Raw genomic sequence first — 18954 nt, 5'->3', positions numbered from 1 at the left:
CAAAAGAAAGGTCTATAAGTCTAGTTTCGGACGAAGTTAGTTTGATATAAATCAGAATTTCCAACAGGGACTTATAGGTATTTTAGTATTGAAAGGTCAGAAATTTTGATCACTGTTCTGCAGCATCTATAGGCTCATTTGAAACAGATGTTTGGGTAAGTATTCGGTGTCCAAAATCTACAAAATGTGTCAAAAGAAAGAAATAAGAGTCTAATTTCAAATAAACTAGGTCCTGCCTGAATCCACCTTTGGTGCAAAAAATTATAACCAAAACAGTGTATAGGGGTCAGTTTACCGAAAAAATTTCAGATCCTTGGTTTTTTGTCCAAAGAGAGAAATATCAGGTTCTAAGCATAAATCTTTCAGAATCAATATAGGAACATAGACTAATACTTCTGTAGGATGGGGTTAGAACACTTGCCTTTGAGAATTTTTGACCCTAAATGAGAAGATTTGAGCAAGATGTTGAATCTCGGATTTTGATGATGAAATCAATTGATGGGTTAATTAATCTAATCCATATTATTGAGTTAAGTGTGCAGGATTAACTACAATAACCAGAAAACACAAAGCAAGAATACCGGAGTCAAGATCGATGGACGTTTAAGAGTTCGAAGAATCGTCGGAGATGCTGCCGGAACCAACCGAGAAGAAATCGGGAACCTATCGGAATTTTCGGAAGTTCACTGAAGAGATCGTCGGAGGTTCACGGAGATCACCGAGAAGGCTCGGCTACTCATTAAAGTTATCACAAGATCGGGAGCTTGATGGGAGTCCGTCGGAAGAAGCTCGTCGGAAAGCTCGCCGAAACAAGACTCGACGTTCGCGGTTGAAAGCTTGCTTAGGATGTGTTTTTGTTATGTAGTTCACTTGTAATTAGGATTAGGATTAAGAGATAATCCTATATCTTGGTTATGGGCCAACTGGGCCCAAAGTCAGATATGGTTTGGGCTAAAATTAAGCCAAACCATTGAAATTGGAGAGCCAGGCGGTGGCACCGCCTGGCTGGGCGGTAGCACCGCCCAGCACCCGAGAGCTGGGCGGTGACACCTCCTGGGCTGGGCGGTTGCACCTCCCAGCACCCGAACGCTGGGCAGTGGCACCGCTTGGCTGGGCGGTGGCACCGCCAGTATCGGGAACCCAAAGAGAATTCAAATTTTGGAGCCCAAAATTTGAATCCTCTTGAGGCCTATAAATACCCCTCAAATCTCAACTGAGATAACAACTTTTGAGAAGCATTTTGATTGAGAGAAAAGTGTTAGAAAGTCTTAGCAAGTCTTGTTTTTCAATTTGCTAGAGAGTTCTCCTCCTTCTTTCTTATTGAAAATTTGTAAGAGGTTGAGCTATTTGTAAAAGGTTGTAAGAGGGGTATTGACCCTTCCATTTCAAGAGATTTGCTAGTGGAAGGTGGGAGCCTCATCGAAGAGGGGCCTCGCAAGTGGATGTAGGTCATTTGACCGAACCACTCTAAAATCGGCGTAATCTCTGGTTTGCATTTCATTATTGCTGTTTACATTACTGCAAATCTTCTTACATGCTTTAGTTCCTTATTACCTTTGCTGCGCAACTTTAAGAATACGCTTTCAAGTTAAGTCTTTCAAGTTCCGTTCTTATCATACCAAAGATTTTTCTAAAACCGAAGTTTTAATCCGCTGCACTAATTCACCCCCCCCCTTTTAGTGCCACTCCGATCCTAACAAGTGATATCAGAGCGAGGTTATCTCTCATATTTGGTTTAATACCCAAGAGAGATGGCTTACTCCGGCATGCAAGAGGGCCACTCTATTGCACAACCACCTTTGTTTAATGGGTCAGATTACACATATTGGAAGACTCGCATGAGAATCTTCCTCATTTCTATGGACTTTGAGCTTTAGTCTATTGTTTAAAACGGATTTCAAAAATCTTCTCTTCCGATGAGTGAATGAAATGAATCGGAGAAGAAGGTTTTTGCTTTAAATGCAAAGGCTATGAATGCCTTGTTTTGTGCACTAGACAAAAATGAATTTAATCGTGTTTCAATTTATGATTCGGCCTTTGATATTTGGAGAACTCTTGAGGTCACTCATGAAGGCACTAGCCGAGTGAAAGAGTCCAAAATCAACATCCTTGTGCACTCTTACGAACTTTTCTGAATGAAACCAAGTGAGTGCATCGGAGACATGTACACCCGGTTTACGGATGTCATCAATGGACTCAAAGTTCTTGGTAAAGATTTTACTAACTTTGAACTAGTAACTAAAATCTTAAGATCTCTCCCTAAAAGTTGGATCCAAAAGTTACGGCCATTCAAGAGGCCAAAGACCTTAAAGCATTCCCTCTTGAAGAACTCATTGGGTCTCTAATGACCTACGAAATGACATGTCAAGCTCATGACGAGCTCGAGAACCCCCTTCCAAAGAACAGGAAGGATATGACACTCAAATCACAAGAAGACCACTTGAAAGGAACATCAAGTGATGAGGACAGTGACAATGACATTGCACTTTTGACTCAAAAATTTAAGAAATACTTAAGAAAGAACAAATTTAAAAACAAATTTGAACAAAAGAAGGACCAAGTGATTTGCTATGAATGCAAAAAACCGGGACACTATAAGAACGATTGTCCTCCAGCCAAAAAGAGAACATCAAAGAAGAAGGCGCTCAAGGCAACGTGGGATGATTCAATCGCGTCCGAAGAAGAGGAGTCCAACACCGAGCAAGTTGCTCATTACGCGCTAATGGCTTTAGGAGAAGAGGTATGTGATTTATTTAATGAAGATTTATCTTTTGAAGAACTCTCTATCGCTTTTCATGAATTATTTGATGAATGTAGAATTGTTAGCAAGAAGTTAAATATCTTAAAGAAAGAGCATTCTTTGCTACAAGATAAGTTTGAGAATCTTCAAATTCCTCCATGCTCTAAGTGTGAGCATTTAGAAGCAATAAAAAATAAAAATTTGCTTCTTAAAGAAACCTTAAACAAGTTTAAGGTTGGTAGCAAAGGATTAGATATGATCCTTGTACACAAGAGTCACATCGCAAATAGAAATGGAATTGGATTTGTAAAAGGATTACATCAAAATCCTACCACTTTCATAAAAGGACCTACATTACATGTTTCCTCTTATATGAAATGCAATTTCTGTTGCAAATCCGGACATATTGCCTACAAATGTCCATTTAGGAAAATTAGTTCACGAAAATTAATATGGGTTCCTAAAGGAACTATAAAGGATTCAATAATAAATAACAAAATTAGTGGGTCAATTTTTGAGGCACCCAAAATCAAATGGGTACCTAAAAATCATCCTCTTTTGTAGACAAACCCACAAGCTAGGAGCAAGAGATGGTATCTCGATAGTGGATGCTCAAGACATATGACTAGAGATCCATCTCATTTCTCTATGCTCACTAGCAAAGAAGAAGGGTACGTCACCTTCGGAGACAACAACAAAGGCAAAATCATTGGCAAGGGAACTATTGGTAACAAATTTAGTTTTTCCATTGATGATGTTTTACTAGTTGACGGATTGAAACACAATCTCTTAAGTATTAGTCAACTATGCGATAAAGGTTATATCGTTAGATTTGAATCAAATGTGTGCATTATTGAAAAACCAAATCATAACATGACTATGATTGCTTTAAAACAAAATAATGTTTATACCATCAATCTTGATGAACTAGGTAATGAAATGTGTTTCTCCGCCGTAAATGATGATGCTTGGCTTTGGCATAGGAGATTAGGTCATGCAAGCATGTAAACAATATCTAAAATCTCATCTCAAGAATTAGTACGAGGGATTCCGAATATGAAGTTTATTAAGGATAAGGTATGCGATGCATGTCAACTAGGCAAACAAATAAAAACAAGCTTCAAACCAAAAAATCAAATTAGCACCACTAGACCATTACAATTGATCCATTTGGACTTATTTGGACCAATTGATACAACAAGTCTAGGTGGAAGCAAATATGCTTTTGTGATTGTGGATGACTACTCTAGATACACTTGGACCTATTTCTTAGCTCACAAAAGTGATTGCTTCAAGTGTTTCTCTAAGTTTTGTAAACTCACTCAAAACGAAAAAGGCTTCATGATTTCATCAATTCGGAGTGATCACGGTGGTGAATTCCAAAATCGTGACTTTCAAAATTTTTGCGAAGTTAATGGGTACAATCATAACTTCTCAACTCCAAGAAATCCTCAACAAAATGGAGTAGTTGAAAGGAAAAATAGAAACCTACAAGAAATGGCAAGAACTATGTTAAATGAACATAGTTTACCCAAATATTTTTGGGCCGAAGCCGTAAATACGGCTTGTTACATCTTGAATAGGGTCCTAATAAGACCATCTCTATCAAAAACTCCCTATGAATTATGGAATAACAAAAAACTAAATATTTCTTATTTTAAAGTTTTTGGTTGTAAATGCTTCATTTTAAATGAAAATGATGCTCTAGGTAAATTTGATGCTAAATCCGATGAAAGCATTTTTCTTGGTTACTCCTCCGTTTCTAAGGCCTTTCGTGTCTTTAACAAAAGGACCTTAGTAATAGAAGAGTCTATTCATGTAGTTTTTAATGAAATTTCTGATTTAAAGAAAAATGATTTTGATGATGATCTTGATTTTGATAATTTGAATTTAAACGAACCCCCTCCTCAAAATAGCCATTTGAATGCATCTTCTTCCGAAATTTCTTTACCCAAAGAATGGAAGTATGTAGATGCTCATCCAAAGGAGCTAATTATAGGAGATACAACAAAAGGGGTTCAAACTCGTTCTTCTTTCAAGAATTTTTGTGCTAACACCGCTTTCCTTTCTCAAATTGAACCTAAATGCATTGACGAAGCCTTAAAAGATGATTTTTGGGTCATTGCAATGCAAGAAGAATTGAACCAATTTGAGAGGAATGAGGTATGGAAGCTTGTTCCTAGACCAAGTGACCACTTAGTCATAGGTACTAAGTGGGTCTTTAGAAACAAGCAAGACGAAAATGGTATCGTGGTTAGAAACAAGGCTAGATTAGTGGCCAAAGGTTTCAACCAAGAAGAAGGTATCGATTACGAAGAAACCTTCGCTCCCGTGGCTTGATTAGAAGCCATAAGGATGCTCCTTACCTATGCTAGTAGTAATAATTTTAAACTATTTCAAATGGATGTCAAAAGTGCTTTCTTGAATGGTTTTATTTCCGAAGAAATATATGTCGAACAACCTCCCGGATTTGAAAATTCTCTTCTTCCTAATCATGTATTCAAATTGACTAAAGCTCTCTATGGCTTGAAACAAGCTCCTAGAGCTTGGTATAAAAGGCTTAGTTCCTTTCTTATTTTAAATAATTTTACCAAAGTCAAGGTTGATACTACATTGTTTATTAAACATTTTAAAAATAATTTTCTTATTGTGTAAATTTATGTTGACGATATTATTTTTGGCTCTTCGGATGAATCACTATGTGAATCATTTGCCAAATGTATGAGTCATAAATTTGAAATGAGTTTAATGGGTGAATTAACTTTCTTTTTAGGATTACAAATCAAACAACTTAGTGATGGTATATTTCTTAACCAATCCAAATATACATTAGAATTGTTAAAACGATTTAACATGGATAATTCAAAAGCAATAAACACCCCTATGAGTACTGCGACTAAGTTAGATATGGATGAAAATAGTGAAAATTTCGATCAAAAAACATATAGGGGAATGATAGGTAGTCTACTCTACCTCACCGTGACTAGACCAGATATTATGTTTAGTGTAGGACTTTGCGCTAGGTTTCAATCTAATCCTAAATTATCTCATCTAAAGAGTGTTAAAAGAATATTTAGGTATCTTAAAGGAACTCTAAATTTAGGATTGTGGTATCCAAAATCTGAAAAATTCGATCTAATAGCTTATGCAGATGCCGATTTTGGCGGATGCAGGATAGATAGAAAAAGTACATCCGGAACATGCCAATTTTTTGCACTTGTTTCTTGGACTTCCAAGAAACAAAATTCAGTTGCACTATCTACGGCGGAAGTCGAATACATTGCTGCAAGTGCATGTTGTGCACAAGTCATTTGGATGAAAAATACATTAGAAGACTATGGAATTCACTTTAAAAACATTCACATAAAATGTGATAATACTAGTGCCATATGTCTTACTAAAAATCCAATTCAGCACTCTAGAACTAAGCACATCGACGTTAGGCATCATTTCATATGCGATCATGTCCTTAACAATGATGTTGTTCTAGAATTCATTGACACAAAGCATCAATTAGCAGATATATTTACAAAAGCTTTGAATGAAGACCAATTTGAATTCATTAGAAGGGAATTAGGTATGTTAAATTGTCCCTAAGAATAAACTTATTTGAATAGATTTTCCGTAAAGTTTTTCATTCTCTCTCCGTTCCTCGGTGACTTGTTAAATTTTCTTATCCTATCTTGAGTCAAACACCGCTTCCATCTGATCAAGATTAATGATTTTATGATATTTTGAATCTCGAAATTGATTTTGATGGCTTGATTATGAGTTTCAAGTTGACGAATTGAATTTGAATAGATTTGTATTCGAATTATGATCTTGACTTATTGGAGTTACTACTTAAAATTTTTTTCTTATCCCAATCTCTTCTTTGTACATCTACAATTTTTGTTATTTATAAAAAAGAAGAGATTTGATAATATGGATGAATGCTGAATTTTCCTTTAAGATGAACTCTGCGTAAATATTTTAGCATACTTAATTTTGAATGATAAAATCTATGTATGATCAATGATAAAATCTTTGTATGATAAATTATGTGCTTCAAGTCTCATTCTCTTTTTGTTGATGACAAAGGGGGAGAAAAGTGATGACTTGTATCATTTTAATAGCATGACTTATATGAATTGCAAAAGCTTGTGTGATATAAATGTCTTATATGCCTTGCAAAATCCTTGAGAATATCACAAGATTGATTGATCATATTGAAAGCATGCCTTACATCGATATCATGAAATTCATGTTGAAAATCTTTATCTCCTATCGTAGTAAAAATTGTCCCATATCATTTGACTTATGATTTTCATCGAAGTTTCACATTTACTATTGCTTAATGAGAATAACGATAAGTTCTACGGTTAGAACTTATCGGTTTATGCTTGAATTCAATGGATGAAATTCAAGTGTTTTCATCTTCTCATAATATGGCATATAGATAGGGGGAGTTATGTTTAACTCCGTCATCAATTGATTGTCATCATCAAAAAGGGGGAGATTGTTGAATCTCGGATTTTGATGATGAAATCAATTGATGGGTTAATTAATCTAATCCATATTATTGAGTTAAGTGTGCAGGATTAACTACGATAACCAGAAAACACAAAGCAAGAATACCGGAGTCAAGATCGATGGACGTTTAAGAGTCCGAAGAATCGTCGGAGATGCTGCCGGAACCAACCGAGAAGAAATCGGGAACCTATCGGAATTTTCGGAAGTTCGCCGAAGAGATCGTCGGAGGTTCACGGAGATCACCGAAAAGGCTCGGCTACTCGTTAAAGTCATCAAAAGATTGGGAGCTTGATGGGAGTCCGTCGGAAGAAGCTCGTCGGAAAGCTCGCCGAAACAAGACTCGACGTTCGCGGTTGAAAGCTTGCTTAGGATGTGTTTTTGTTATGTAGTTCACTTGTAATTAGGATTAGGATTAAGAGATAATCCTATATCCTGGTTAGGGGCCAACTGGGCCAAAGTCAGATATGGTTTGGGCTAAAATTAAGCCAAACCAGTGAAATCGGAGAGCCAGGCGGTGGCACCGCCTGGCTGGGTGGTAGCACCGCCCAGCACCCGAGAGCTGGGCGGTGACACCTCCTGGGCTGGGCGGTTGCACCTCCCAGCACCCGAACGCTGGGCGGTGGCACCGCCAGTATCGGGAACCCAAAGAGAATTCAAATTTTGGAGCCCAAAATTTGAATCCTCTTGAGGCCTATAAATACCCCTCAAATCTCAACTGAGATAACAACTTTTGAGAAGCATTTTGATTGAGAGAAAAGTCTTAGAAAGTCTTAGTAAGTCTTGTTTTTCAATTTGCTAGAGAGTTCTCCTCCTTCTTTCTTATTGAAAATTTGTAAGAGGTTGAGCTGTTTGTAAAAGGTTGTAAGAGGGGTATTGACCCTTCCATTTCAAGAGATTTGCTAGTGGAAGGTGGGAGCCTCATCGAAGAGGGGCCTCGCAAGTGGATGTAGGTCATTTGACCGAACCACTATAAATCGACGTAATCTCTGGTTTGCATTTCATTATTGCTGTTTACATTACTGCAAACCTTCTTACATGCTTTAGTTCCTTATTACCTTTGCTGCGCAACTTCAAGAATACGCTTTCAAGTTAAGTCTTTCAAGTTTCGTTCTTATCATACCAAAGATTTTTCTAAAACCGAAGTTTTATTCCGCTACACTAATTCACCCCCCCCCCCCCCCCCTTTTAGTGCCGCTCCGATCCTAACACAAGAAACCTTAAAGCCCCAATTTTTTCTTCTTCTTCTTTTCTTCTTCTTCTTCTTCTTCTTCTTCTTCTTCTTCTTCTTTCTTTCTTTCTTTCTCTGATCATCCACGCAGCTGCCTTCTCTGCTTCCTTAAGAATGAAGGCAGAGAGGCTTAAACGGTGGGATTTGTCATTTTGTGTATTTTGCAGTTTAGTCCTTGTATTTATTATATTTACGATTAGGTCCTCAGGATTTACATATAGGTCCTCAGATTTTTTTTTTTAACAAATCCTCTAACTCTTATGAATAAGTTCTCAGATTCATACTTTGACTTTTTATCAAATTTAAAATAGTTACTTACATTACAATTAGAAACTTATACGAAAATTCAAAAATGTGTGATGTTACACTCTCCCCCCCTTAAAAGAAAAATTTAGTCCTCTAAATTTATTATAGCTCTTTTGATGAAGAGATAGGGATAAACCTTTTTCATTTCCTCCTCTATCTCCCAGGTTGTTTCCTCTCCAAAATGATGTCTCCAAATTACTTGAACCAGAGGGATAACCCGATTCCTTAAGATCTTTTCCTTCTTATCAACAATTTGATTGGGCTCTTCCACATAAGATAAATCTTTATCCCATTCACCTTTCTAGTCCATAACATAGGCTCTAAGCAAATCCTCAAGTGTTTGAATTGACTTTAGTGCCCATAGATTCCTGTAATCTTCTCCAAAATCTAGAGAGAAATCTGGAGTCTCTATCAGAGATAATCTCTTTTGGAATACCATAAAGTCTTACTATTTCATTGACATATAAATCTGCAAGTCTATCAAGCGAATAAGTCATATTAATCGGTAGGAAATGTGCAGATTTTGTTAACCTATCAATGATAACCCAAATAGCATCATGCTTTTTTTTTAGAGGTTCTGGGTAGTCCTGAAACAAAATCCATAGTAATACATTCCCATTTCCATTCAGGAATATCTAAATGTTGCAACAACCCTCCAGGTCTTTGGTGTTCTACTTTGATTTGCTGACAAGTCAAACATTTTGAAACATACATTGCAATTTCCTTCTTCATGCCTTCCCACCAATAATGACTTTGAAGATCCCTATACATCTTAGTGCTCCCAGGATGCATAGTGTACTTTGAAGTATGACTTTCCTTTAGGATTTGGTTCTTGATATCTGGTTCATTAGGTACACATACTCTATCCCCAAATCTCAATAGGTCGTTCTTTGAAACTTGAAATTTTTGGCTTCAATTCATTTTTTACTTCATTCCTCAAGTAGATTAAACGTGGATCTCGTAATTGTCCTTCCTTAATTTGTTGAATAAGATCAGATTGCACTTGAATGGAGGCCATCAATATCATCGAGTCTTGCTCTTTCCTCAAAGCTTTCAAATCAAAATTTTCTTCTAATAACTTCCATTGCTTCACGACCAGACTAGCCATAAAACTTGTAGATTTTCTATTAAGTGCATCAGCTACAACATTGGCTTTGCCCGGGTGATAACGGATGGCACAATCATAATCCTTCAGAAGTTCAATCAATCTTCGCTGCCTCATGTTTAACTCTTTCTGAGTGAAAATATATTTTAAACTCTTGTGATCAGTAAAGATTTCAAATTGTCGGCCATACAAATAATGTCTCCAAATCTTTAGAGCAAAAATAATTGCTGCCAATTCCAAATCATGAGTTGGATAATTCAATTCATAACCTTTTAGTTGCCTAGAAGCATAAGCAATTACTCTCCCTTCCTGTATCAAAACACATCCAAGGCCCTTTCTTGAAGCATCAATATAAACTACAAATCCCTCACTACCACTTGGAATAGTGAGAATAGGGGCACTAGTCAATCTTCTTTTTAACTCTTGAAAACTTTGCTCACAATCATCACCCCATACAAATTTTACATTCTTTTTAGTGAGGTTGGTGAGAGGTTGAGCGAATCGAGAAAATCCCTCCACAAATCTCCTGTAATAACCTGCCATGCCCAAGAAGCTTCTAACTTCTGTTACATTTGTTGGTACATCCCATTCAACTACAGCTTCCACTTTCTTTGGATCAACAGATATACCCTTCCCTGAAATCACATGGCCTAAGAAAGCAACTTCATTCATCCACAATTCACATTTGCTGAACTTCGCATACAACTTCTTTTCTCTTAGTATAGACAATACATTTCTTAAGTGTTCCTCATGCTCCTAATTACTACTTGAATACACCAATATGTCATCAATAAATACAATTACATAGCCATCCAAGAGCGGTTGAAATATCCTATTCATTAGTTCCATAAAAGCTGCAGGGGCATTAGTCAAACCAAAAGACATCACCAAGAATTCATAGTGACCATATCGAGTTTTGAAAACTATTTTTTGGAATATCCTCCTCCTTGATCTTCAACTGAGAGTACCTTACCTTAGGTCTCAATCTTAGAGAATACTCGTGCACCCTGCAGTTGATCAAACAAATCATCAATTTTGGGTATGGGCTACTTGTTTTTTATGGTCACCTGATTCAACTGTCCATAATCAATACAAAGCCTCAATGTTCCCTCTATCTTTTTAACTAACACCGGAGCACCCCATGATGAAATATTAAGCCAAATAAAATTCTTATTTAATAGTCCTTGTAGTAGCTTTTCTAATTCCACTTACTCAAATGATATCATTGTGTAGAGAGGCTTAGATATTGGGATTGTCCTAAGGACCAAATCAAAAGCAAAGTCACGTTTTGAGGTAATCCAAGCAAGTCATTCTGGGATACATTAGGCAAAGAGATAAATCATGTCCAATACTTTCAAAATAAAAGATCGACTGATCAAATATACAAAAAGTGATCATTTGTTATATACCAATCTATACTGGTATAATAAGAAGATAGTCAATCCATACCAAGTATAATATCAAAGTTCCAAATCTCTAGGAGAACTAAATCAGCAAAAGTTCCAGTTCTCCAATTAAAATCAGACAAGAGGACCAGATTCAAGTTCATTATTAAAGAACCTCCAATGATCATATTTTATATATATAACATAATGCAGTGGTCTAGGTTGAATGCCCAAGTGATAAGCAACATGTTACGAATCAAATCGTAGGTAGGACCCATGGTCAAACAAATATTTGTATTTTTTCATAAACATGCATAATACCTTTGACCACTGATTCAGAAGTTTTAGAATCATATTCAGTGATAGCATACACTCTGACATGGGCTGATGATTTATGAGGCGGTGACTCTTTCTTCTTGTTCAATGGGCGGTCTTTTATTTCATGATCCAACTTTCCACAAGCAAAATAGACTCCAGTCACCCGAAAACACAAACTTATTTCATAATTTAACTTGCAATTCACACGTGATTGAGTTTTTTATGGTGACTTCCCATTTCTAATCCAAATGTCTTGATCCTCTTGTTATTACTTTCTGATTCATTTTCAATCATATTTTTATTGGTAAACTTGTCCTTATCATTCTTGCCACTGATCTTCAAAAAAAAAAATTTTTTTTTCATTGTTCCCATTAATGATCAGCCTCTACTTCCAATATAAGGTGGCAAAAGAAATCTTTCGATCATCAGAATAATTTTGTACATCAAATATCTTCTCCATTTGCATCATCCATTTTTCTACCACCAATGAAATTAGGTTCATCATGCTTCTGCTGCGCCACTCTGATTCAATATCCCCAATCAATCCTTTCATTCCCCTTAATTAATCAGAAACAAATGAAATAGGAGGACCAAATGTCCTCATCATCCCAGATTCCTAAAATGCATCAAAGAAAATTTTCACCAATCACTATAGTTCATTAGACCTCAATATATTTTGCACGTCAACATATCAAATATTTCAGTAATCCTCAAGCATTATATTTCAGTAATCCTCAAACAATGCTCTGATACCACCTCTGTCACGCCCCTCAAAATATCCATAATATTAAAAATTTTCATCACAAACTAATCCAGGATCCAAACTAACATTTGAGGACACTGAAAACATTCTATCAAATTCATATCTATAAAACCTGCGCAGTTTATAAACATACAACACATTGCTCGATGATTCATAAAATCTGAACCCAACTCATCAAATTAATAACCACAACATAAATTCACAAGTGGGGAAGTCTATGCAGTCACCAAACCAACGTTTACCATAAGTTTATATCATTACACGAATTTAACTTAACATTCCAAAATCCTAAACATGAGAGATCCTTTAACTTACACAAAATCCACAAGTTTAGATTCATCGTCAACATTTCATTAGATATAGAGTGGTTTATACAACAAATACATATATGCTAATAAAGATCTGCCCAAAATCTTCTAACTTTCCACTGCCTCAGCCCGATCTTAACATTTAAGCAAGCGGTACGCTATCCTGAAAAATTTATACAACAACGGGGTGAGCATAAAGAGCTCAGTAAGTGACTAACATATCCATGTCAAAAGAGGACAACTTCCAAAGAGATAAAGTTTCAAAATGCAAGGCAGAATATACGAATTCATAGACATAATATCATTAGGTGCAGAATCACAATTGTCATTTCAATCATACATACTTGGTTCATAACAGATGGGTCATAGAGTAATTGGAGCATATCAGCAACAAACGAAACGTTTTGGAGCATATCAATAACAAATGAAACATATCGGAGCTTACCAATGGCATATGAAATGTTCCGGAGCATATCAATGGCGTTTGGAACATTTCGAAGCATATCAATAACAAATGAAATGTTTCGGAGCTTATCAGTGGAGTATGAAATGTTCCGGAGCATATCGACGACATATGGAACATTTCGGAGCATATCAATATCAAATACCAAACAGAAGCTCAAACATCATCTTTGACGTTGCATTCATATCATTCTTATCCAAAGCATGTACAAAAACACATAACCAAAGCTCTGGATATCATATCAAACATACAGAAGGTGTAGTGGGACCGCAGACAGAATGTGAATCATCCATTTCTGAATAACCACCAGACAGAAGTCTCCCACGTCTGGGAGCTCCATCCACCCACGTCTAGGTGAAGTCAGAGGGGGGCCGGCAGAGCATCTCAGGCTCTATGCACATACCCTTTACCATTTCTGGCAAAGGTCCAGATAATCCCACAAACACCAGAGTACAAAAGGTCAGTATGAACAATAAATAGCATATATCAGAAGCACATGCGGAACAACAAACGTACATGTGCCTTTTCGAATCAGTATGATGCAAGCAACAATCTCTCACAAATGTGTTCAGATTTAGAATGAAATGAGAGCAAGAGTATATACGGATTCCAAGCAATCATATATAGCTCAATTCAAATAAGAAGGTTAGATGAATTCAATATCCAAAGGAATGAAACTAAAATAGGCACATATCGAAAGCAAATGCGGAACAATGAGATATATATGTGCCTATATGTATCAATGTGATATAGCATAAACATTACACAAAAGGATTCAAGAATGTAAATAATTTATAGACAAGATCAAACCAGAATTCAAGCACCAACATAAGCCTCAATTGAGCGAAAAGGGACTGAATGGAATCTATTTCCAAACGAATGAAACAGAATACGCGAAATCGACCAAAGCTCGATTTCTGACAGAATTCAAGAGGCACATTGAACAAATACTTCAGATTATCAATTATGCTCCAATACCCTCAAGAAGGCTATTGTCGAAAGATATATCAATCTATTTTCTATTGAAACAAGTTTCGTACGAATCATGGTTTCCAACAAGGAGTTATCTTTGATTTGGTAACACAAGGTCAAAAACAAAATCACTGTTTTGCAGAATTCATAGGGTCGGATTCAACAGATAATAGGATAGGCATTTGAATTCAAATTTTTCAATCAATATGAAAAAGAAAGGTCTATAAGTCTAGTTTCGGACGAAGTCAGTTTGGTACAAATCAGAATTTCCAACAGGGACTTATAGGTATTTTAGTATCGAAAGGTCAGAAATTTTGATCACTGTTCTGTAGCATCTATAGGCTCATTTGAAACAGATGTTTGGGTAAGTATTCAGTGTCCAAAATCTACAAAATTAGTGTCAAAAGAAAGATATAAGAGTCTAATTTAAAACAAACTAGGTCCTGCCTGAATCCACCTTTGGTGCTAAAAATTATAGCTGAAAAAGTGTATAGGGGTCAGTTTACTGAAAAAATTTCAGATCCTTAGTTTTTTGTCCAAAGAGAGAAATATCAGGTTCTAAGCGTAAATCTTTCAGAATCAATATAGGAACATAGACTAATACTTCTGTAGGATGGGGTTAGAACACTTGCCTTTGAGAATTTTTGACCCTAAATGAGAAGATTTGAGCAAGAAACCTTAAAGCCTCAATTTTGTCTTCTTCTTCTTTTCTTCTTCTTCTTCTTCTTCTTCTTCTTCTTCTTTCTTTCTTTCTTTCCCTGATCATCCACGCAGCTGCCTTCTCTGCTTCCTTAAGAACGAAGGCAGAGAGGCTTAAACGGTGGGATTTGTCATTTTATGCATTTTACAGTTTAGTCCTTGTATTTATTATATTTACGATTAGGTCCTCAGGGTTTACATATAGGTCCTCAGATTTTTTTTTTTAACAAATCCTCCAACTCTTATGAATAAGTTCTCAGATTCATACTTTGACTTTTTATCAAATTTAAAATAGATACTTACATTATAATTAGAAACTTATACGAAAATTCAGAAATGAGGGATGTTACATATGTGCTCACCCCGTTGCTATATAAAATTTTCAAGATAGCTTGTCGCTTGCTAGAATGTTTAAATTGAGCTATGATAGTGGAAAGCTAGAAGGTTTTTAGGCAAACCTTTCGTACTTGATAAATTGATGTTGTATAAGTTCCTTTTGTGTGTATCAACGATAAATCTAGATTGATGTATCTTGAAAATATTTGAAAAGTACCCTTCTTATCAGAATTTTAGGAATGTTAAGTTTAAATTGTGTAATGATATAAATATATGCTACATGTTGAGTTTGTGATTGTATAGTTTCTCATGCTGATGGATTTATGATGTGGTTATGGTTTAGTTGAGTTGGCTTTGGATTTTGTGACTCATTATGTGATATGATGGTATGATTATAAACTGCATAGCTTTTGTGATTTGTGGATTATAGAGGTGAATTTTGACTTAGATGTTTTCTCAGTATCCTCAAATGTATGATTAGATCCTGCTGGAATGTATTGTTGATATATAATAAATTCGGGAGGCACGACACTATCAATTGCACTTTGTTACCCTTTCATACAAAAAATGGTAGGGTATGTATAGGCCCCAATGGCTTCTGAATTGGAGCCAAAAAGTGTCACTTTCCCGAATTTCGGGGTACTGGCGGTACCACTGCCATTATTGGGCGGTACTACCGATTGCAGACAGACACTGGGTTATACTATCGCTCAGTCTGGGTGGTACGACTGCTTGACAAAGCTCGGAGACTAAGCTCTAGCGGTACCACCGCTTGAGAGGGGCGGTACCATCGCTTAACAAGAGCGATACCACCGCCTGACAGCATTAACTATTGGCGGTACCACCGCCAAGTCTGGGTAGTACCACCGCCCAAAACACTTAGGAGACCGAGTCCCAAGCGGTGTCACCATTGGCCTTGGTGGTGCCACCATCGGCCTTGGTAGTGCCACTGCCAACTGTGACTTCATATGCTAAATGGGCTTTCAATCCAACCTAAATCAACCCTATTAAGGGCCCTGTTGGCCCCAAATTGAGTTAATGGGATCATCCCCTAATCCTAACTCAATTAAATGTTCTAACTACGATTGAGGTAAGAAATTAGTCTCGTATGTCGATTTTTCTCTCGACAATCCTTCGGCGAACTTCTCAGCGAGTCTTCCAGCTTGCTTCCGGCGAACTCCCAATGAACTCTTGGCGATCTTCCGACGATCTCTTATTGATCTTCCGATAAACTCTCGGCAATCTTCAAATGAGCTCTCAGCGAGCTCCTGGTATATTATCCGAATCTTCGACTCTGGCCCATCATTTGCTTTACGCCTTACTGCTATTGTAGTTAATCCTACACACTTATCTCAACACATAGATTAGGTCAAATAATTTACCAATTGATTTCATCATCAAAATCTGAGATTCAATAATCTCCCCCTTTTTTATGATGACAACCAATTGGTGAAGGAGTTAATCTTAACTCCCCCTATCTATATGTCATACAAACTTGAATTCACAGCCTTGAATTCAAGCTTTGATCGAAATTAGAAATCACACGCATTGTGCATCACCATAATTTCAAGTCATCAAGATATTAAATGCACAATCACTTCATGTATGATAAAATATTTCGGCATAGCCTTTCATCACTTACTTGCATGAAATATCATCATTGTTATATTGTGGTATTCAAAAGTTCATAATATTAAGAATATAATATTGGATCATTTGTATGGTAAAGTGATCACAACTTCATAGAAATTTTCAGCATTGAAGAGATCACAATATCGTAAAGCTTTTAGCATTAAAGTTTCAACATCAAAGCAACATTTTAAGATTATAACATCAAAGTAAACAACATAAGATTACAACATCAAAGTAAGCACAATAAAAGAGAGGAATTTCGTCCACTTCTCCCCCTTTGTCATCAGCAAAAAGACATACACAACTTACTCAGGTGGTGGCAAGTCAAAATGTCTAAACAAGGTATTAAGTTGTTGATGAATCTATTGCAACTCAGTTAAAATTTCATCTTAATGTTGTTCAAATCTATCTTGACATTGTTCAAATCAATCCATTCGAGTCCCTATGTCATCGATAGATGAGGGGGTGACTTGCTCTGCTGGAGATGTTGCCTCAAAGGGACCAGTAGGAGGAGATTGATTACCCCTAAATATTGATGTTTAAGGTTCTGGTTCTAGTGGAAGAGGATAAGTTCTTCTAGGTAATCTTGTCCATATCCCATTTCTGAATATACACCTTAATCTTCGAAGTAGGTTTTTATTTATGACATTAAATCTATCTAGTTTCATAACTTCTTCGTCAGGTGGGATAACTATGTCATGCGTATGGATTAGTCTTGTGATCAGGCCACCATATGGAAGCATCATATCCCTTTTTGATAGTTGAATCATGTTTTGTTGAATTAGGTAGCTAAAACAATTTTCATGTCCTTTCATTATCTAATACATCGTTCCTACTTCCATTTGGCTAACTTCATCATAATGATATTGTTTTAAAATTATAATGCTTATCAAGATGTGATGAAGTAGTTTGGTGTTGAAAGATAATAAATGGTCACAACTTTTTGGAAGAATAGACTATTAGTCATAGGTGCCTAGCAAGCCAATCACGTGAGTGACGGCACGTGTGACTTGATACAGAATCTTTTTGCTTATTATATTTTGGCGTATATCACTTTATAACTATTGCATATGTGCATATATATATTGTGATGTCCTTCGATTTGTGCAATGGGAATCGGATCGTGATGAGATCACGATAATGAGATCGATTCACCTTTAAACACATATCCTAAATAATCCCGGTCATAGGTTACTCGAGAGGGACATCGTGATAACCGGACAGACTAGTGTGCTGTATACCCGTCCATATGATGGATGCAGCTGGTCTCATAGCTGCTCGTGTAGGGACACTATGGATACAGTACAGGTGCTCATTGGAGAATGAGTTCATTGATTGATCCGCTTACGGAATGCTGGATGGTTGATGATGCCTTATTGTCATACAGTGATTCCATAGTCCTAGTGGTGTATCTGGTCCTTAGACTTGAGACACCAAGGATGTCCTGTATGAGTGCTCCACTCTTTGATACCAGACTTATAGGTTTGGCTGTCCCAGATCTAGTACAACTGGTCATTGGGAGTGGTAGTCGACCTTACGAGGGCTATTGAGTGTCGATAGAGGATCATTTACTCTCGGCGTCATGAGAGGAATATCCCATGTATTCTTGCTCAGACAAATCCCTAGCCAGGGTCATTCGGGTTGAGAGAGAAAGAGTTCTCCGGGAGAATCCAATTAGAACGAGACTCGAGTAGAAACCGTATGGGTCTGACAGCACCATGCTCGATATACAGTCTCTAGGATATTAGATGGATGAGGGATTATAGGTACATGGTAACTGAGGACAGACAGGTCCAATGGATTGGATTCCCTTGTATCGTCTGGGGACTACGGCGTAGTGGCCTAGTACGTCCGTAGTCGATGAGTCGAGTGAATTATTATAGAGACAATAATTCACTGAGTTAGAAGGAGTTCTGATAGGTATGACTCACGACCAGCTCGATATTGGGCCTAGAGGGTCATACACATATGGTAGGCATTGCGATGAGTAGAGGTTCGGATATGAGATATCCGACGGAGCCCTTGTCTTATTGGATGCAGATCCAATACTCACTAGGGGAGGACCCATTAGGGTTTGATAGGGGACCTCTATAAATAGGAGGGATTCGGAGCCTCATAGGCTAGAGCCTTTGCTTGCCTTTCCTATTCTCCTCTCCCTCTCCACCTTAAAGAAGGCCTGGAGTTTTG

Source organism: Musa acuminata, chromosome BXJ2-3 (assembly GCF_036884655.1).
Source record: "Musa acuminata AAA Group cultivar baxijiao chromosome BXJ2-3, Cavendish_Baxijiao_AAA, whole genome shotgun sequence".
NCBI lineage: Eukaryota > Viridiplantae > Streptophyta > Magnoliopsida > Zingiberales > Musaceae > Musa > Musa acuminata.
This window is presented reverse-complemented; position numbering follows the sequence as displayed.